We start from the raw sequence: 23945 nt of genomic DNA on the forward strand, positions 1-23945 counted from the left end.
GCAAATGTGTTATTGGGACCATGATTTTTACACACACTTGTTATTTCATATGTTGACCAGAGGGGGACCACTTCTAAAAGCGACACAGTCAACGTGAAAAATCCCTCCTTTTTGGGACCACCCTCATTTTGATGGATGTCACCAGCAGGAGTGCAAATGTGTTATTGGGACCATGATTTTTACACACACGTGTTATTTCATATGTTGACCAGAGGGGGACCACTTCTAAAAGCGACACAGTCAACATGAAAAATCCCTCCTTTTTGGGACCAGCCTCATTTTGATGGATGTCACCAGCAGGAGTGCAAATGTGTTATTGGGACCATGATTTTTACACACACTTGTTATTTCATATGTTGACCAGAGGGGGACCACTTCTAAAACTGACACAGTCAATGTGAAAAATCCCTCCTTTTTGGGACCAGCTTCATTTTGATGGATGTCACCAGCAGGAGTGCAAATGTGTTATTGGGACCATGATTTTTACACACACTTGTTATTTCATATGTTGACCAGAGGGGGACCACTTCTAAAAGCAACACAGTCAACGTGAAAAATCCCTCCTTTTTGGGACCAGCCTCATTTTGATGGATGTCACCAGCAGGAGTGCAAATGTGTTATTGGGACCATGATTTTTACACACACTTGTTATTTCATATGTTGACCAGAAGGGGACCACTTCTAAAAGCGACACAGTCAATGTGAAAAATCCCTCCTTTTTGGGACCACCCTCATTTTGATGGATGTCACCAGCAGGAGTGCAAATGTGTTATTGGGACCATGATTTTTACACACACTTGTTATTTCATATGTTGACCAGAGGGGGACCACTTCTTAAAGCGACACAGTCAATGTGAAAAATCCCTCCTTTTTGGGACCACCCTCATTTTGATGGATGTCACCAGCAGGAGTGCAAATGTGTTATTGGGACCATGATTTTTACACACACTTGTTATTTCATATGTTGACCAGAGGGGGACCACTTCTAAAAGTGACACAGTCAATGTGAAAAATCCCTCCTTTTTGGGACCACCCTCATTTTGATGGATGTCACCAGCAGGAGTGCAAATGTGTTATTGGGACCATGATTTTTACACACACTTGTTATTTCATATGTTGACCAGAGGGGGACCACTTCTAAAAGCGACACAGTCAACGTGAAAAATCCCTCCTTTTTGGGACCAGCCTCATTTTGATGGATGTCACCAGCAGGAGTGCAAATGTGTTATTGGGACCATGATTTTACACACACTTGTTATTTCATATGTTGACCAGAGGGGGACCACTTCTAAAAGCGACACAGTCAACATGAAAAATCCCTCCTTTTTGGGACCAGCCTCATTTTGATGGATGTCACCAGCAGGAGTGCAAATGTGTTATTGGGACCATGATTTTTACACACACTTGTTATTTCATATGTTGACCAGAGGGGGACCACTTCTAAAAGCGACACAGTCAATGTGAAAAATCCCTCCTTTTTGGGACCAGCCTCATTTTGATGGATGTCACCAGCAGGAGTGCAAATGTGTTATTGGGACCATGATTTTTACACACACTTGTTATTTCATATGTTGACCAGAGGGGGACCACTTCTAAAAGCGACACAGTCAACATGAAAAATCCCTCCTTTTTGGGACCAGCCTCATTTTGATGGATGTCACCAGCAGGAGTGCAAATGTGTTATTGGGACCATGATTTTTACACACACTTGTTATTTCATATGTTGACCAGAGGGGGACCACTTCTAAAAGCGACACAGTCAACGTGAAAAATCCCTCCTTTTTGGGACCACCCTCATTTTGATAGATGTCACCAGCAGGAGTGCAAATATGTTATTGGGACCATGATTTTTACACACACTTGTTATTTCATATGTTGACCAGAGGGGGACCACTTCTAAAAGTGACACAGTCAATGTGAAAAATCCCTCCTTTTTGGGACCAGCCTCATTATGATGGATGTCACCAGCAGGAGTGCAAATGTGTTATTGGGACCATGATTTTTACACACACTTGTTATTTCACATGTTGACCAGAGGGGGACCACTTCTAAAAGCGACACAGTCAACGTGAAAAATCCCTCCTTTTTGGGACCACCCTCATTTTGATAGATGTCACCAGCAGGAGTGCAAATGTGTTATTGGGACCATGATTTTTACACACACTTGTTATTTCATATGTTGACCAGAGGGGGGACCCACTTCTAAAAGCGACACAGTCAATGTGAAAAATCCCTCCTTTTTGGGACCACCCTCGTTTTGATGGATGTCACCAGCAGGAGTGCAAATGTGTTATTGGGACCATGATTTTTACACACACTTGTTATTTCATATGTTGACCAGAGGGGGACCACTTCTAAAAGCGACACAGTCAACGTGAAAAATCCCTCCTTTTTGGGACCCAGCCTCATTTTGATGGATGTCACCAGCAGGAGTGCAAATGTGTTATTGGGACCATGATTTTTACACACACTTGTTATTTCATATGTTGACCAGAGGGGGACCACTTCTAAAAGCGACACAGTCAACGTGAAAAATCCCTCCTTTTTGGGACCGCCCTCATTTTGATGGATGTCACCAGCAGGAGTGCAAATGTGTTATTGGGACCATGATTTTTACACACACTTGTTATTTCATATGTTGACCAGAGGGGGACCACTTCTAAAAGCGACACAGTCAACGTGAAAAATCCCTCCTTTTTGGGACCGCCCTCATTTTGATGGATGTCACCAGCAGGAGTGCAAATGAGATGCAATGGTAATGGGACCATGATTTTTACACACACTTGTTATTTCATATGTTGACCAGAGGGGGACCACTTCTAAAAGCGACACAGTCAACGTGAAAAATCCCTCCTTTTGGGACCAGCCTCATTTTGATGGATGTCACCAGCAGGAGTGCAAATGTGTTATTGGGACCATGATTTTTACACACACTTGTTATTTCATATGTTGACCAGAGGGGGACCACTTCTAAAAGCGACACAGTCAACGTGAAAAATCCCTCCTTTTTGGGACCAGCCTCATTTTGATGGATGTCACCAGCAGGAGTGCAAATGCGTTATCGGGACCATGATTTTTACACACACTTGTTATTTCATATGTTGACCAGAGGGGGACCACTTCTAAAAGCGACACAGTCAATGTGAAAAATCCCTCCTTTTTGGGACCAGCCTCATTTTGATGGAGTGCAAATGAGATGCAATGTTATTGGGACCATGATTTTTACACACACTTGTTATTTCATGTGTTGACCAGAGGGGGGCCACTTCTAAAAGCGACACAGTCAACGTGAAAAATCCCTCCTTTTTGGGACCAGCCTCATTTTGATGGATGTCACCAGCAGGAGTGCAAATGAGATGCAATGGTAATGGGACCATGATTTTTACACACACTTGTTATTTCATATGTTGACCAGAGGGGGACCACTTCTAAAAGCGACACAGTCAACATGAAAATCCCTCCTTTTTGGGACCACCCTCATTTTGATGGATGTCACCAGCAGGAGTGCAAATGTGTTATTGGGACCATGATTTTTACACACACTTGTTATTTCATATGTTGACCAGAGGGGGACCACTTCTAAAAGCGACACAGTCAACATGAAAAATCCCTCCTTTTTGGGACCAGCCTCATTTTGATGGATGTCACCAGCAGGAGTGCAAATGTGTTATTGGGACCATGATTTTTACACACACTTGTTATTTCATATGTTGACCAGAGGGGGACCACTTCTAAAACTGACACAGTCAATGTGAAAAATCCCTCCTTTTTGGGACCAGCTTCATTTTGATGGATGTCACCAGCAGGAGTGCAAATGTGTTATTGGGACCATGATTTTTACACACACTTGTTATTTCATATGTTGACCAGAAGGGGACCACTTCTAAAAGCGACACAGTCAATGTGAAAAAATCCCTCCTTTTTGGGACCACCCTCATTTTGATGGATGTCACCAGCAGGAGTGCAAATGTGTTATTGGGACCTTGATTTTTACACACACTTGTTATTTCATATGTTGACCAGAGGGGGACCACTTCTAAAAGCGACACAGTCAATGTGAAAAATCCCTCCTTTTTGGGACCACCCTCATTTTGATGGATGTCACCAGCAGGAGTGCAAATGAGATGCAATGGTAATGGGACCATGATTTTTACACACACTTGTTATTTCATATGTTGACCAGAGGGGGACCACTTCTAAAAGCGACACAGTCAACATGAAAAATCCCTCCTTTTGGGACCAGCCTCATTTTGATGGATGTCACCAGCAGGAGTGCAAATGTGTTATTGGGACCATGATTTTTACACACACTTGTTATTTCATATGTTGACCAGAGGGGGACCACTTCTAAAAGCGACACAGTCAACGTGAAAAATCCCTCCTTTTTGGGACCGCCCTCATTTTGATGGATGTCACCAGCAGGAGTGCAAATGAGATGCAATGGTAATGGGACCATGACTTTTACACACACTTGTTATTTCATATGTTGACCAGAGGGGGACCACTTCTAAAAGCGACACAGTCAACATGAAAAATCCCTCCTTTTTGGGACCAGCCTCATTTTGATGGATGTCACCAGCAGGAGTGCAAATGTGTTATTGGGACCATGATTTATGTCATCACTTGTTCACACCTCCTCATATGGAAGATACTTTTCCTTCTTCATGTCTCAAGAAGGGTGTAAATACAAGAACACACACACACACACACACACACACACACACACACACCCTCTGTCTTGTTGCGTAGGCCTCATTGGCGCAGAATGAGGAGAAAATGCAATCCTCGATCCCCAAACAAACATTTGCTTGACACCCTCAGGCATTGATACAACTATTCAAACGACACACAAGAGCGCCACAAAAGCTTCTGCATAGAATGATGACAGAACATAATCCACATTACACTTCCATCTACATGCTAATTTGGGGTATGTCAACAGCTTTGTTTGGTCCAAAAAACCCATTAACTTTGCATTCAAGTGGGACGACTATTTGGCCATTTATTGTGTGAATGCTCCAAAACATTCACACACATGCTTTTCTGCACCAAAATTCCTCGTTTTATTAAGCTTCTTCTTCTCCAGATTTTGTCGCGCTCTGCCGTCCGCATTTTCCATCCGATTCAAACCGTTCCGACTTCAAACAGTTTAGTCCAGGGGCAGGGAACCTATGGCTCTAGAACCAGATGTGGCTCTTTTGATGATTGTATCTGGCTCTCAGACATTACGTAACAGGATAAGTAATTAATAATCCCGCTGGTAATCGCAGTGTTAAAAACAACGTTCAAAATATAAAACATTCTCATGCATTTTAATCCAATCCAATCCACTTTATTTATGTAGCACATTTAAACAACAATAACGTTTCCAAAGTGCTGCACAGCCATGTTAAAAACTGTAAAAAATAAAATAAAATAAAATTTAAAAAAAATATATATATATATTATGCTCCACCAATGACTGAATAAAAACAAAAAATAAATAAATAATATTTAATTCCATTCATTCGTTTTCTAGCGCACCTGTTCAAGAAGTCGCATTAATGGTAAGGAGTATTTTAGCTCCAGAATAATAATGTTATTAAAAGGAATGAGAGACTTATTATACTCAAAAAATGTTGACGTTACTTAAAAATGAGTGTTAAAAAAATATTAAATGGCTCTCACGAAAATACATTTTAAAATATTTGGCTTTCATGGCTCTCTCGGCCAAAAAAGGTTCCCGACCCCTGGTTTAGTTTATTCAGGAATTGCGGGCTTTCCTTCGTCAAAATTCCCAGAATTCCGGGACATTTTCCCCATTCAAAATAAATTGGTCATTTTTCAAACTTCCACCATTTCCACATGTTTCAAATGATTGTACAAATGATGATGATGACGCCCTGAAGTTAGTAACTGTTCAAACCCTTTCAAACTGCTCCTCGCCATCATTAATCAAACTACCGTATTTCCTTGAATTGCCTTGAATTAATGCTTGGTCAAACTCGCTTCGCAAAATAATTAGCGCATGCTTAGAATTTCCGCAGGGTCAAACTCGTCACGTCACGAGTGACACTTCACCTGTCATCATTTTCAAAATGGAGGAGGCTGATTTCAATCATTTGAAATCGCATAAAGGGAAGAAGATTAAGAGCTACTGAGTAGGATTTAAGGTCCAAGCTATTGAATATGCTAAAAAGAACAGTAAGCAGCTATGTTTTATTAATATACCGTAGCTGCGTGTGTCAAATATGAGTCATTAAATGACTCCCGCCTCCTGGTGGTAGAGGGCGCTAGTGATCCTTCTTGCGACTACTCGGCTGCAGAAGAAGTGACAACAAGTGAAGTGAAGTGAATTATATTTATATAGCGCTTTTCTCTAGTGACTCAAAGCGCTTTTACATAGTGAAACCCAATATCTAAGTTACATTTAAAGCAGTGTGGGTGGCACTGGGAGCAGGTGGGTAAAGTGTCTTGCCCAAGGACACAACGGCAGTGACTGGGATGACAGGAGCGGAAATCGAACCTGCAACCCTCAAGTTGCTGGCACGGCCGCTCTACCAAACCGAGCTATACCACCCAACAAGTGTGCTGGGAACGGATATGACGCGCGGGGGGTGCACGACGGACCTTTTAGGATGTAACACCACTACTCCAATGCTGGCTATGTAAACAACCGGGCTGAAATAAAGCATGTTCCAGTCCTAAATACCCAGTGTATTATTTATGGTGGCAGTGGTGGATAAAGAGATCACCCACGGAGCAGAACGGGAGGGGGAGTTGTCGAGGATAATTCTGTCGTCGCCCGCACGTGAGGAGCCGAGCTAACTGATAGCAGTTTTCTAAACTGGACTTTCAATCTAAGCAGTTGGTAATAAAGGAAGATCTCCATCGAGACAGAGAGACTTTTAAACCTGAAGAAAGATAAGGAAGACTTCTTTAGACAAGTATCGATGCTTTTGATCAGAAGGAGCTGCGCATGGACTTCATTTATAAGTAAAGGTAAGATCATAAAGTTTTTTTTTATTAAATGTGCTTTTCATGATGGTATCCTTACATCACACTCAAATTTTTACTGCATGCCTTTGGTAAGTGCCGGGATGAGAAGAGGTTTTAAAATAATTAGCGCATGCTTACCTTTACCGCATGCTTTTGTAAACGCCGGAGTGGGAAGAGGTTTGAATTATTAGCGCCTTGGCGGCAATTGAAGGAAATACGGTATCAATATTTCAAATTTGATGACCCCGAAAAGGGCAAGCGGTAGGAAATTAAAGATGGATGAATGGAAATAGAGATGATAAATTGCTGAGGAATTGTGCCTGCGCCATAGAATGTGGGCGTGGCATGAGGACAAACTTTAATGTGATGGCTCGCCAGAAGAAAATCTACTTTTATAAGTCGGCTCTACAACAAGGATTGATTCAAATGAAGACGGTCGCAAGTTTCTGACTTCTTTTTTTGATGCTGGGTCGGGGGAACTGGGAAGTACACGATCTACTATCGTGGCCACTAAGTGTTGACAAAAAAAACACTCCACTTCAACTTAAAGACAGCATAAGTCTATTTCGGAAGGGTGATATTAAATGGGTTTATTATTTTTATCCAAGTTATTTCTCCAGGTCAAACTTTTTCCTGACATTCCACATTCAAACTTTGACTTTCCAGAGTCTTCTTTCGCAGCAGGCAATTTCATCCATCCATCTTCTTCCGCTTATCCGAGGTCGGGTCGCGGGGGCAGCAGCCTAAGCAGGGAAGCCCAGACTTCCCTATCTCCAGCCACTTCGTCTAGCTCTTCCCGGGGGATCCCGAGGCGTCCCAACGTGTCCTGGGTCTTCCCCGTGGCCTCCTACCGGTTGGACGTGCCCTAAACACCTCCCTAGGGAGGCGTTTGATGGCATCCTGACCAGATGCCCGAGCAGCGGCTTTAATTTGAGCTCCTCCCGGATGGCAGAGCTTCTCACCCTATCTCTAAGGGAGAGACCCAAACTCATTTGGGCCGCTTGTACCCGTGATCTTATCCTTTCGCTCATGACCCAAAGCTCATGACCATAGGTGAGGATGGCAACGTAGATCGACCGGTAAATTGAGAGCTTTGCCTTCCGGCTCAGCTCCTTCTTCACCACAACGGATCGATACAACGTCCGCATTACTGAAGACGCCGCACCGATCTCATGATCTACCCTTCCCCCACTCGTGAACAAGACTCCTAGGTACTTGAACTCCTCCACTTGGGGCAGGGTCTCCTCCCCAACCCGGAGATGGCACTCCACCCTTTTCCGGGCGAGAACCATGGACTCGGATTTGCTTCTTTCGCAGCAGGCAATTTCATAAACGTTCAAAACATCATCGAGGCGATGCTGGCATTTAAGGCACAGATGCGTTAAAGCGCGAACACAATGTTTTAGGAACATGATCGATGTCCTGTCACTTTCTGGGGTGTTTTTTTAGAGAAAAGAAAATAGGACTTTTATGGACAGAATTTCTAGGGCGTTGAGAGGATCCGGTTTGGTGGCTGCAGGATTAGGTCTCTGCTTTTTGCAGATGATGTGGTCCTGACCAGGATCTCCAACTCTCACTGGATCGGTTCGCAGCCGAGTGTGAAGCGACCGGAATGAGAATCAGCACCGGCAAGTCCGAGTCCATAGTTCTCGCCCGGGAAAGGGTGGAGTGCCATCTCCAAGTTGGGGAGGAGATCTTGCCCGAAGTGGAGAAGTTCAAGTACCTAGGAGTCTTGTTCACGAGTGAGGGAAGAGTGGATGGTGAGATCGACAGGCGGATCGGTGCGGCGTCTTCAGTAATGCGGACGCTGTATCGATCCGTTGTGGTGAAGAAGGAGCTGAGCCGGAAGGCAAAGCTCTCAATTTACCGGTCGATCTACGTTCCCATCCTCACCTATGGTTATCAATCAATCAATCAATTTTTACTTATATAGCCCTAAATCACTAGTGTCTCAAAGGGCTGCACAAACCACTACGACATCCTCGGTAGGCCCACATAAGGGCAAGGAAAACTCACACCCAGTGGGACGTCGGTGACAATGATGACTATGAGAACCTTGGAGAGGAGGAAAGCAATGGATGTCGAGCGGGTCTAACATGATACTGTGAAAGTTCAATCCATAATGGATCCACACAGTCGCGAGAGTCCAGTCCAAAGCGGATCCGACAGAGCAGCGAGAGTCCTGTTCACAGCGGAGCCAGCAGGAAACCATCCCAAGCGGAGGCGGATCAGCAGCGCAGAGATGTCCCCAGCTGATACACAGGCAAGCAGTACATGGCCACCGGATCGGACCGGACCCCCTCCACAAGGGAGAGTGGGACATAGGAGAATTATTATGAGCTTTGGGTTATGCTCGAAAGGACAAGATCACGGGTACAAGCGGCCCAAATGAGTTTGGGTCTCTCCCTTAGAGATAGGGTGAGAAGCTCTGCCATCCGGGAGGAACTCAAAGTAAAGCCACTGCTCCTCCGCATGGAGAGGAGCCAGATGAGGTGGTTCGGGCATCTGGTCAGGATGCCACCCGAACGTCTCCCTAGGGACCAGCAGGAGGCCACGGGGAAGACCCAGGACACGTTGGGAAGACTATGTCTCCCGGCTTGCCTGAGAACGCCTCGGGATCCCCCGGGAGGAGTTGGACCTAGTGGCTCAGGAGAGGGAAGACTGGGCTTCTGTGTTTAGGCTGCTGACCTCGCATAAGCAGAAGAAAATGGATGGATGGATGGAAAATAGAGCACGCGATCTTTTCTCCTGTGCAGGCCTTTGAAGGAATGAGGGTTTTAGAATGGGGCTCCATATTATTCCACGTAAGCACATCTCAAAATTGGGTTACAGTTTTCTCTCCCTCACGGTCTAGTATCATTAATTGCCGGCCCTTTTCTTGAATTCTGGAACAAGCTGCTGCTTCATCAGGCTCATTGATCCAGATTGAAATACCAATTACGCTCAAACCTTTAAATTCCAACCACCAACCCAAGTTATCGAGAAAAACAGAAGGTGAACAACTGTCAGGGTAAATGGTGAATGGACTATACTTGTACAGCGCTTTTCTACCTTCAAGGTACTCAAAGCGTGTTGACACTATTACCACATTCACCCATTCACACACACATTCACACACACATTCACACACTGATGGCGGGAGCTGCCATGCAAGGCGCTAACCAGCACTCATCAGGAGCAAGGGTGAAGTGTCTCGCTGAAGGACACGACGAGGTTGGTAGAAGCTGGGGGTCGAGCCAGGAACCCTCAGATTGCTGGCACGGTCCCTCTCCCAACCGCGGCTAACCACGACCCATTAGGAGCAAGGGTGAAGTGTCTTGCTCAAGGACACAACGGACGTCACCAGGTTGGTAGAAGCTGGGGGTCGAGCGAGGAACCCTCAGATTGCTGGCACAGCCCCTCTCCCAACCGCGGCTAACCACGACCCATCAGGAGCAAGGGTGAAGTGTCTTGCTCAAGGACACGACGGACATGACGAGGTTGGTAGAAGCTGGCGATCGAGCCAGGAACCCTCATATTGTTGGCACAGCCCCTCTTCCAACCGCGGCAAACTACGACCCATCAGGAGCAAGGGTGAAGTGTCTCGCTCAAGGACACGACGGATGTGACTAGGTTGGTAGAAGCTGGGGGTCGAGCCAGGAACCCTCAGATTGCTGGCACGGTCCCTCTCCAAACCGCGGCTAACTACGACCCATCAGGAGCAAGGGTGAAGTGTCTTGCTCAAGGACACAACGGACGTCACCAGGTTGGTAGAAGCTGGGGGTCGAGCGAGGAACCCTCAGATTGCTGGCACGGTCCCTCTCCCAACCGCGGCTAACCACGACCCATCAGGAGCAAGGGTGAAGTGTCTTGCTCAAGGACACGACGGATGTGACTAAGTTGGTAGAAGCTAGGGATCGAGCCAGGAACCCTCAGATTGCTGGCACGGTCCCTCTCCCAACCGCGGCAAACTACGACCCATCAGGAGCAAGGGTGAAGTGTCTTGCTCAAGGACATGACGGATTTGACTAGGTTGGTAGAAGCTGGGGGTCGAGCGAGGAACCCTCAGATTGCTGGCACGGCCCCTCTCCCAACCGCGGCTAACTACGACCCATCAGGAGCAAGGGTGAAGTGTCTTGCTCAAGGACACGACGGACATGACGAGGTTGGTAGAAGCCGGCGATCAAGCCAGGAACCCTCATATTGTTGGCACGGTCCCTCTCCCAACCGCGGCAAACCACGACCCATCAGGAGCAAGGGTGAAGTGCCTTGCTCAAGGACATGACGGATTTGACTAGGTTGGTAGAAGCTGGGGGTCGAGCCAGGAACCCTCAGATTGCTGGCACGGCCACTCTCCCAACCGCGGCTAACCACGACCCATCAGGAGCAAGGGTGAAGTGTCTTGCTCAAGGACACAACGGACGTCACCAGGTTGGTAGAAGCTGGGAATCGAACCAGGAACCCTCAGGTTGCTGGCACGACCCCTCTCCCAGGCATGAGCATGGAAATAATTCCCTCCACAGGTGTATTTTGACCACTCGCTAGCATGTAGCGGTGCTAATCCCTTAGCGCATGAGTTGGCAGATATAAACTGCCGCATTAATCGATAGCTGGGAGTTAGCGCCGGTAATCGTTTGCAGCTATCAAGCTAATCACAGGCTATCAAAATGCTAGCATGAATACAAGACACATTAAAGCCGGGGTGTCAAACTCAGACTCACGTCCCAAAATAATGACTTAGCGCGTGCGATTAATCACAAAAAAAGATCGCATGAATCTTGTATGTACGCAGTTTAATCAGGCAATTTATTTTGATTGTACATGCTGCTTGATCCTTAACCTGGACTTCGATATCGAGGGTGTGAGTGATTGAAGTACCTTTAACCTCCTCTAAAACATGTCGTCACGCCCACTTTTATTATTATTAAGGTTTATTTGAAATAGGGACGGATACAAAAAACATAGACATCTGAAACAGTTATCCAATGTATGCATCATAGTGTTTTTAGCCAAAGCTAATTTACAACACTTGTCCCCAACAACAACAACGACAACAACACAGAACACCACACGATCTGCGTGCTGACTGATCACATTTTATATTTATGCAAACACACGAAAGCTACTGCAACGCATACTTAGTCAACAGCCATAAAGGTTACACTGAGGGTTGTAATATAAACAACTTTAACACTCCTACTAATATGCGCCACACTGTGAACCCACACTAAACAAGAATGACAAACACATTTCGGGAGAACAGCCGCACTGTAAGACAATATAAACACAACAGTACAAATACCCAGAATCCTGTGCATCCCTAACTCTTCTGGGCTATATTATACATGAAAAAGGGACGTTTTTGTCACGAAAAAGGGACGTTTTTGTGGTTGGTGCACTAATTGTAAGTGTATATGGTGTTTTTTATGTTGATTTAATTTAAAAAAATAAATAAATAAAATTATTAATTAAAAAAAAAATAATAATAATAAAAAATTATTCTGGTACCGGTACCAGGCCGCGGCCCGGTGGTTGGGGACCACTGATCTATAGTCCAAATTAATAATTTTAATTAATAATCATGATTAATCCAATTTTAAAATTGTGATTAATCATGTATAATCCAAATTCAAACTTGTGATTTATCTTATTTTTTTAAACACAACAGCACTAATTATTGCACAATATATTTTTTTTACACAAATTGATGAATAATTTGCTTTGAAATCACAAACCAGGGTAACAAGCAAATACAATATTATATGTTCATTTTTTTTAAAGATATTGCATTTTAATTATATATATATACATATATAGTATTGACGCCAAAATACATGCAATTTTTGTGTCAAAATAAACACATTTGGTGGGACAAATTACATTCTTTACTTGCTAAAAAGGTTCAATCAATCAATCAATGTTTATTTATATAGCCCCAAATCACAAATGTCTCAAAGGACTGCACAAATCATTACGACTACAATTCAACCCTTAACTCATCTCAAGGTTCATTATGTCTTCTTATTCATTGACTTTTCAAATATTGTTGTAATCAGACAATGTTTTCTGTATATTAGATGGAATTTACTGAACATATTGTCTGATTCACATTATTTCCAGGCTTTTCTGAGACACATAAACCCATTTGGCGGGCCAGATTTGTCCCCAGGGCCTTGAAGTAGACACTTGTGCATTAATGTCTTCCCCTCTTGGCAAGCGACATACTCCAATGAAAACAACAATAAACACATTTGTGTCTGAGCAAATCAGTTATTTCATGCTGCACATCCAACCTACGGATGGAGCTGTGTTTATGAGGCGTTCAAGTACCGCAGGACAGACAACGCCCGCCAGAAGGGACACAATTAAAATTGATTTTTTTTTAACGCACTTTTCATATAAATGAAACTTAAAGTGCAAACCAATATTTACAGTACAACAATACCAGTGTAGCTATTAAAACTAAGACTAAAACTCTTCAGTGAAGCCTAAGAAACAAGACTTACAAAACAGTGGATTTTCTAAAAGTTTTAAGTTTAAAAAGCTTTTAGAGCACATACCACGATAGCAATGATAGTCATGATAATTATGGCCAGAATAACCGTGATTTGATATTCTTAAATGGTTACATCTCTCCTGTATTAGTACACACGTCATTACAATGTTTTCTACACCTGGAGGAAAGAGAAGTCATCCATCCTTTTTCTACCGCTTCTCCCTTTTGGGGAGCCGGGGTACACGCTGGACAAGTCGCCACCTCATCACAGGGCCAACACAGATGGATAATGTGTTCCATTTTAGGTCCTCGGTTCAAAAATCTTGTAAGTGACTCACATTTGTGCAGCATATTCTTAAAAATACTAGAGTGCTGTCATCATACTTGCCAACGTCCGCTTTCCCACAATTTAAACAGCGTGTCTGCTCAATGACGTTATAACTGTAGAATGACCGAGGGCGAGTTCTTGGTTTTTTATGTGGGTTTATTGTTGGGCAGTTTCATTAACGTCCTCCAACCGCGGTAACAACACACAACAACAGCAGTCACGTTTTCGTCTACCGTAAACTAGTTCGTCTGCCGTAAACAGCACTGTTGTGACACTCTTAAACAGAACAATACTGCCATCAATCAATCAATCAATGTTTATTTATATAGCCCCAAATCACAAATGTCTCAAAGGACTGCACAAATCATTACGACTACAACATCCTCGGAAGAACCCACAAAAGGGCAAGGAAAACTCACACCCAGTGGGCAGGGAGAATTCACATCCAGTGGGACGCCAGTGACAATGCTGACTATGAGAAACCTTGGAGAGGACCTCAGATGTGGGCAACCCCCCCCCCCCTCTAGGGGACCGAAAGCAATGGATGTCGAGCGGGTCTAACATGATGCTGTGAAAGTTCAATCCATAGTGGCTCCAACACAGCCGCGAGAGTTCAGTTCAAAGCGGATCCAAGACAGCAGCGAGAGTCCCGTCCACAGGAGACCATCTCAAGCGGAGGCGGATCTCCTGTACATACATATGTGACAGTAACATCTACGGCTTTTAGAGAGTGCAGTGCACAACTGCGCACACAACAAGGAGACGAAGCAGAAGAACGAGGAAGATGCAGCCGCGGCGACGCCGACGACGAGTAAGATGAAGAAATACGCTTGTAAGTTCCAAGCCGCAGCTGCGATTGGACCTGGATAGCCTCCGGGAAGAAGTAATGGACTACCAAGTGCTTGCCAGTGAAGATCTTCCTCAGGAAGCAAAGATTGACCGGTTCTGGGCCATGCTAGGGAGAGATGGACGATTCCAGACCCTAGTGCATTTCTAATGTGGGTTTATTGTTAGGCAGTTTCATTAACGTCCTCCAAGCGCGGTAACAACACACAACAACAGCAGTCACGTTTCCGTCTACCGTAAAGCAGTTTGTCTGCCGTAAACAGCAATGTTGTGACACTCTTAAACAGGACAATACTGCCATCTACTGTACATGCATATGTGACAGTAACATCTACCGCTTTTAGAGAGTGCAGTGCACGACTGCGCACACAACAAGGAGACGAAGCAGAAGAACGAGGAAAATACAGCCGCGGCGATGCCAACGACGAGTAAGATGAAGAAATACGCTTGTAAGTTCTAAGCCGCAGCTGCGATTGGACCTGGATAGCCTCCGGGAAGAAGTAATGGACTACCAAGTGCTTGCCAGTGAAGATCTTCCACAGGAAGCAAAGATTGACCGGTTTTGGGCCATGCTAGGGAGAGATGGACGATTCCATTGCCACACAGCAATGCATCATCAGAGAGAGTGTTCAGCATGGTTAGAAAAATAGTGACAGAGAATAGGACAAGGATGGACAATTCAACCCTTAACTCAACAATGAGTAGATGAGTGTTATGTGTGTGTAAATAAATGAACACTGAAATTCAAGTATTTCTTTTGTTTATATATATACATATATCAATCAATCAATCAATGTTTACTTATATAGCCCTAAATCACTAGTGTCTCAAAGGGCTGCACAAACCACCACGACATCCTGGGTAGGCCCATATAAGGGCAAGGAAAACTCACACCCAGTGGGACGTCGGTGACAATGATGACTATGAGAACATGATACTGTGATACTGATGATACTGATGACTATGAGAACATATGAGAACATGATACTGTGAAAGTTCAATCCATAATGGATCCAACACAGTCGCGAGAGTCCAGTCCAAAGCGGATCCGACACAGCAGCGAGAGTCCCGTTCACAGCGGAGCCAGCAGGAAACCATCCCAAGCGGAGGCGGATCAGCAGCGCAGAGATGTCCCCAGCCGATACACAGGCGAGCAGTACATGGCCACCGGATCGGATCGGACCGGACTCCCTCCACAAAGGAGAGTGATATTTATATATATATATATATATATATATATATATATATATATTTATATTAGGGATGCACCGAAATGAAAATTTGCGGCCGAAGCCGAATAAAATTTAAACGCTTGGCCGAAGGCCGAATACCGAATAATGAATGCAGTTTTTCACAATTATTTTAATATTGCATAAATACCCTAGAATAAATATTTAGACATGTTTTTCAAATAAAGTAATTTTTTATTGAATATTGACATTTTTTTAATATTCCAGTAGCCTTTGCTTTTCGAAAAAAAAGCACAAAGTTTTTCATTTATATTAGGCCTTCAAACAAAACCTGCATTCCAAAAAAAAAATAAAGTGCATTAAAGTGGATAAACCCACAACAAATGAATTATTGTCCTTTTGGCAAAAGTCTGCTTAGCCACAGTAGATATGCTAATAATGTAAACAGAAGGCTCAAGTAAATCTCAATTAAGTGTGTGCTTGTAACCTCATACACTTATACAGGTACACAACATATGTGCTTGTAACCTCATACACTTATACAGGTACACAACATATGTGCTTGTAACCTCATACACTTATACAGGTACACAACATATGTGCTTGTAACCTCATACACTTATACAGGTACACAACATATGTGCTTGTAACCTCATACACTTATACAGGTACACAACATATGTGCTTGTAACCTCATACACTTATACAGGTACACAACATATGTGCTTGTAACCTCATACACTTATACAGGTACACAACATATGTGCTTGTAACCTCATACACTTATACAGGTACACAACATATGTGCTTGTAACCTCATACACTTATACAGGTACACAACATATGTGCTTGTAACCTCATACACTTATACAGGTACACAACATATGTGCTTGTAACCTCATACACTTATACAGGTACACAACATATGTGCATGTAACCTCATACACTTATACAGGTACACAACATATGTGCTTGTAACCTCATACACTTATACAGGTACACAACATATGTGCATGTAACCTCATACACTTATACAGGTACACAACATATGTACTTGTAACCTCATACACTTATACAGGTACACAACATATCCCAACGTCACCGCCTCAAAAAATTGCGTCACACGCCACTATTCGGCCTTGTTTTTAACTCATTCCACCGAAGGCCGAATGTGGCTTTTTTTGCCATATTCGGCCGAATATATTCGGTTACCGATTAATCGGTGCATCCCTAATATATACATATATATATTTATTAGTGATCCCCAAAGCCCAAAAAAAGTCTGCGGGCTGTAGAGCTTTTTCATTTCGGGCTCCAGTACTCTGGAATGCCCTCCCGGTAACAGTTCGAGATGCTACCTCAGTAGAAGCATTTAAGTCTCACCTTAAAACTCATTTGTATGCTCTAGCCTTTAAATAGACTCCCTTTTTAGACCAGTTGATCTGCCGTTTCTTTTCTTTTTCTTCTATGTCCCACTCTCCTTTGTGGAGGGGGTCCGGTCCGATCCGGTGGCCATGTACTGCTTGACTGTGTATCGGCTGGGGACATCTCTGCGCTGCTGATCCGCCTCCGCTTGGGATGGTTTCCTGCTGGCTCCGCTCTGGACTGGACTCTCGCGACTGTGTTGGATCCATTATGGATTGAACTTTCACAGTATCATGTTCTCATAGTCATCATTGTCACCGATGTCCCACTGGGTGTGAGTTTTCCTTGCCCTTATGTGGGCCTACCGAGGATGTCGTAGTGGTTTGTGCAGCCCTTTGAGACACTAGTGATTTAGGGCTATATAAGTAAACATTGATTGATTGATTTATATATATATATATATATATATATATATATATATGAAATACTCGACTTGGTGAATTCTAGCTGTAAATATACTCCTCCCCTCTTAACCACGCCCCCCTCCTTACGCTTACCACCATCATCGTAACGGAGCTACTGTGTGGAACAATTTCCTTTGTGGATCATTAAAGTTTGTCCAAGTCTAAGATGGACACATTTTAAAATAACAGAGTGGTAGATTTAAAATTACAAGACGTCACATAAACAGAAAAATCCTTATCATTAAAAAAAACACTTGAGGACCTTTGAAATTGAAACAGAATATAAACATATTTAAACACTCAAATAAAAACATGGCTCCTAAAAAGCCAGATCATATTCAAAAAATCCGCAATAATGAAAATTGCGACTTGTCCAGGGTGTACCCTGCCTTCCGCCCGATTGTAGCTGAGATAGGCGCCAGCGACCCCAAAAGGGAATAAGCGGTAGAAAATGGATGGCTGGATGGATGGATGGAGATGATTTTGGCATTTTCATATGGTGACATGATGCATAAATCAATGAAAATGTTAAATGGTCTACTTTCTGTCCTAATAAAAAATGTTTTCCAAGCATCTCAGGTGCCTGCAATCATTTCACCCTCAGACAAATCGATGTGAACAGCAGGATTATGATGCAACCTGGGTAAATGTCACAATGGTTTCTCCAACTGTCAGACCACATGCTGTGACAAATTGCCCTCCCCTGTTGAGGTATTTGTCAAAAACGGGATGTTGCTGTCGAAGGAAAGGAATTATTAAAAAGTTGGCGATGAATGGACTGATCAGACGGAAAAGGGCACCATTGATTTGTCTGGACGCCACGCCGTGACGAAGACAATAGCTTAACCAAGAAATATGCCCGAGTATAAAACAGCCAGCTGGGTCCTGCAGTCTCTCTAAGAACTGGAGGACAGACTCAGGCTACATCTTGGTTTTTTTACATTTGAAACTATGAAACTATCCATCCATCCATTTTCTACCGCTTATTCCCTTTTGGGGTCGCGGGGGGCGCTGGCGCCTATCTCAGCTACAATCGGGCGGAAGGCGGGGTACACCCTGGACAAGTCGCTACCTTAAAATTTGCTAAAATTTGCTCCATTTTGTCCACTAAAGACGCCGAGATCATTATCCATGCGTTTGTTACGTCTCGTCTCGATTACTGTAACCCATTATTTTCGGGTCTCCCCATGTCTAGCATTGAAAGATTACAGTTGGTACAAAATGCGGCTGCTAGACTTTTGACAAGAACAAAAAAAGGGTTCGGTCCTCGGCCCTGCACTCTTCAGCATCTACATGCTGCCGCTAGGTGACATCATACGCAAATACGGTATTAGCTTTCACTGTTATGCTGATGACACCCAACTCTACATGCCCCTAAAGCTGACCAACACGCCGGATTGTAGTCAGCTGGAGGCGTGTCTTAATGAAATTAAACAATGGATGTCCGCTAATTTTTTGCAACTCAACGCCAAAAAAACGGAAATGCTGATTATCGGTCCTGCTAGACACCGAACTCTATTTAATAATACAACTTTAACATTTGACAACCAAACAATTAAACAAGGTGACTCGGTAAAAAGTCTGGGTATTATCTTCCACCCAACTCTCTCCTTTGAAGCACACATTAAAATCGTTACTAAAACGGCCTTCTTTCATCTCCGTAATATCGCTAAAATTCGCTCCATTTTGTCCACTAAAGACGCTGAGATCATTATCCATGCGTTTGTTACGTCTCGTCTCGATTACTGTAACATATTCTTTTCGGGTCTCCCCATGTCTAGCATTAAAAGATTACAGTTGGTACAAAATGCGGCTGCTAAACTTTTGACAAGAACAAGAAAGTTTGATCATATTACGCCTGTACTGTATATACCTTTATATACATATATACATACATATATACCTATACTGTATATACCTTTATATACATATATACATACATATATACCTATACTGTATATACCTTTATATACATATATACATACATATATACCTATACTGTATATACCTTTATATACATATATACATACATATGTACCTGTATTGTATATACCTTTATATACATATATACATACACATATACCTATACTGGCTCACCTGCACTGGCTTCCTGTGCACTTAAGATGTGACTTTAAGGTTTTACTACTTACGTATAAAATACTACACGGTCTAGCTCCATCCTATCTTGCCGATTGTATTGTACCATATGTCCCAGCAAGAAATCTGCCTTCAAAAGACTTCAGGCTTATTAGTGATTCCTAAAGCCCAAAAAAAGTCTGCGGGCTATAGAGCGTTTTCCGTTCGGTCTCCAGTACTCTGGAATGCCCTCCCGGTAACAGTTTGAGATGCTACCTCAGTAGAAGCATTTAAGTCTCACCTTAAAACTCATCTGTATACTCTAGCCTTTAAATAGACCTCCTTTTTAGACCAGTTGATCTGCCGCTTCTTTTCTTTTTTCTCCTATGTCCCCCCCTCCCTTGTGGAGGGGGTCCGGTCCGATGACCATGGATGAAGTACTGGCTGTCCAGAGTCGAGACCCAGGATGGACCGCTCGCCTGTGTATCGGTTGGGGACATCTCTACGCTGCTGATCCGCTTGAGATGGTTTCCTGTGGACGGGACTCTCGCTGCTGTCTTGGATCCGCCTTGAACTGAACTCTCGCGGCTGTGTTGGAGCCACTATGGATTGAACTTTCACAGTATCATGTTAGACCCGCTCCACATCCATTGCTTTCGGTCCCCTAGAGGGGGGGGGTTGCCCACATCTGAAGTCCTCTCCAAGGTTTCTCATAGTCAGCATTGTCACTGGCGTCCCACTGGATGTGAATTCTCCCTGCCCACTGGGTGTGAGTTTTCCTTGCCCTTTTGTGGGTTCTTCCGAGGATGTTGTAGTCGTAATGATTTGTGCAGTCCTTTGAGACATTTGTGATTTGGGGCTATATAAATAAACTTTGATTGATTGATTGATTGAAACACACCATGGATCGTATTTTTAAGTAAAACAAAAAAAAATGGTCTTTCTTATAATACACACATTGATTACATCAAATATGATGAAAATGGATATCAAATGCATTAACTCGAAACCCCGCTTAAGTACTTTTTAGTTTTGGTTGATTTTGGCGGCGCCAGTGGAGCAAAGCGGTAGTGTTTTGCCAGAAAAAGACCACATTTCCCATGATGCCTAGCGCATACAGCTTCATCCTGACACCATGTAATATTGTGACAAATATAAGTCTTTAGTGGCTATGCTGATGTTAAATAGCAAACACTATCAAGAAATGATCTTGGATTGTGCTACAAACATGACGCTACTAGCGAGGATGTACACCTCCCACACATCTCCCGGGGCAACCATTCTCCCGATTTCCAACAATATTGGGGGCGTGTCTTGAAGGCACTGCCTTTAACGTCCTCTGCAACCTGGCGTTATGTCCGCTTATCCTCCATACAAACAGTGTGCTGGTCCAGTCACATAATACAATATATGCGGCTTTTACACACACAAGTGAATGTAAAGCATACTTGGTCGACGGCCATACAGGTCACACTGAGGGTGGCCGTATACACAACTTTAACACTGTTACAAATATGCGCTACACTGTGAACCCACACCAAACAAGAATGACAAACACATTTCGGGGGAACATCCGCACCTTAACACAACATAAACACATCAGAACAAATACCCAGAACCCCTTGCAGCACAAACTTTTCCGGGACACTACAATATACAATACAATACACGTGACTGAGGACAGTATGCAGACGTGACTGAGGACAGTATGGAGACAAGACTGAGGACAGCATGCAGACGTGACTGAGGACAGTATGCAGACGTGACTGAGGACAGTATGCAGACGTGACTGAGGACAGTATGCAGACGTGACTGAGGACAGCATGCAGACGTGACTGAGGACAGCATGCAGACGTGACTGAGGACAGCATGCAGACGTGACTGAGGACAGCATGCAGACGTGACTGAGGACAGCATGCAGACGTGACTGAGGACAGCATGCAGACGTGACTGAGGACAGCATGCAGACGTGACTGAGGACAGCATGCAGACGTGACTGAGGACAGCATGCAGACGTGACTGAGGACAGTATGCAGACGTGACTGAGGACAGTATGCAGACGTGACTGAGGACAGTATGCAGACGTGACTGAGGACAGTATGCAGACGTGACTGAGGACAGTATGCAGACGTGACTGAGGACAGCATGCAGACGTGACTGAGGACAGCATGCAGACGTGACTGAGGACAGCATGCAGACGTGACTGAGGACAGCATGCGGACGTGACTGAGGACAGCATGCGGACGTGACTGAGGACAGCATGCAGACGTGACTGAGGACAGCATGCAGACGTGACTGAGGACAGCATGCAGACGTGATTGAGGACAGCATGCGGACGTGACTGAGGACAGCATGCGGACGTGACTGAGGACAGCATGCGGACGTGACTGAGGACAGCATGCAGACGTGACTGAGGACAGCATGCTGACGTGACTGAGGACAGTATGCGGACGTGACTGAGGACAGTATGCAGACGTGACTGAGGACAGTATGGAGACGTGACTGAGGACAGTATGCGGACGTGACTGAGGACAGCATAGAGACGTGACTGAGGACAGTATGCGGACGTGACTGAGGACAGTATGCAGACGTGACTGAGGACAGTATGCAGACGTGACTGAGGACAGTATGCGGACGTGACTGAGGACAGCATAGAGACGTGACTGAGGACAGTATGCGGACGTGACTGAGGACAGTATGCAGACGTGACTGAGGACAGTATGCAGACGTGACTGAGGACAGTATGCGGACGTGACTGAGGACAGCATAGAGACGTGACTGAGGACAGTATGCGGACGTGACTGAGGACAGTATGCAGACGTGACTGAGGACAGTATGCAGACGTGACTGAGGACACTATGCAGACGTGACTGAGGACACTATGCAGACGTGACTGAGGACAGCATGCAGACGTGACTGAGGACAGTATGCAGACGTGACTGAGGACAGTATGCAGACGTGACTGAGGACAGTATGCGGACGTGACTGAGGACAGTATGCAGACGTGACTGAGGACACTATGCAGACGTGACTGAGGACAGCATGCAGACGTGACTGAGGACAGTATGCTGACGTGACTGAGGACAGTATGCGGACGTGACTGAGGACAGTATGCAGACGTGACTGAGGACAGTATGGAGACGTGACTGAGGACAGCATGCAGACGTGACTGAGGACAGCATGCAGACGTGACTGAGGACAGTATGCAGACGTGACTGAGGACAGTATGCGGACGTGACTGAGGACAGCATAGAGACGTGACTGAGGACAGTATGCGGACGTGACTGAGGACAGCATGCAGACGTGACTGAGGACAGCATGCAGACGTGACTGAGGACAGTATGCAGACGTGACTGAGGACAGTATGCGGACGTGACTGAGGACAGCATAGAGACGTGACTGAGGACAGTATGCGGACGTGACTGAGGACAGTATGCAGACGTGACTGAGGACAGTATGCAGACGTGACTGAGGACAGTATGCGGACGTGACTGAGGACAGTATGCGGACGTGACTGAGGACAGCATAGAGACGTGACTGAGGACAGTATGCGGACGTGACTGAGGACAGTATGCAGACGTGACTGAGGACACTATGCAGACGTGACTGAGGACAGCATGCAGACGTGACTGAGGACAGTATGCAGACGTGACTGAGGACAGTATGCAGACGTGACTGAGGACAGTATGCGGACGTGACTGAGGACAGTATGCAGACGTGACTGAGGACACTATGCAGACGTGACTGAGGACAGCATGCAGACGTGACTGAGGACAGTATGCAGACGTGACTGAGGACAGTATGCAGACGTGACTGAGGACAGTATGCAGACGTGATTGAGGACAGTATGCAGACGTGACTGAGGACAGTATGCGGTCGTTAAAGGGTGAAAGTTTCAGGTGAGAGAGGACGCAAAAGGCACTGAAATTCGGAACTCTCCCGGGAAAATCGGGGATGTTGGCAAGTATGCTCGGGATCCCCCGGTAAGAGCTGGACCAAGTGGCTGGGGAGAGGAAAAGCTAGGCTTCCCTGCTTAGGCTGCAGCCCCCGCGACCCGACCTTGGAGTAGACGATATATGGATGGATGGATCACTCAAACTGTCCTTACAAGACCTGTCTGATAGTCCTGGTTTCATACAAAACGTGTTTTTTCTTTCTAAATATCCCTCCACCTGTGCCAAGTGACACTGTCACGCGTGCACATACCCACGCAGCACAAGTAG

At 44.7% G+C, this 23945-nt stretch overlaps 1 protein-coding gene across 1 annotated transcript in view; it reads right to left on the reverse strand.

The window, feature by feature from the left end:
- The window catches only part of grm5b (glutamate receptor, metabotropic 5b), a 179813-nt gene that overhangs the window by 144605 nt on the left and 11263 nt on the right, over window positions 1-23945 (reverse strand). The window lies entirely within an intron of this gene.

This window comes from Nerophis ophidion, linkage group LG13 (genome assembly GCF_033978795.1).
Source record: "Nerophis ophidion isolate RoL-2023_Sa linkage group LG13, RoL_Noph_v1.0, whole genome shotgun sequence".
NCBI classification, from domain to species: domain Eukaryota; kingdom Metazoa; phylum Chordata; class Actinopteri; order Syngnathiformes; family Syngnathidae; genus Nerophis; species Nerophis ophidion.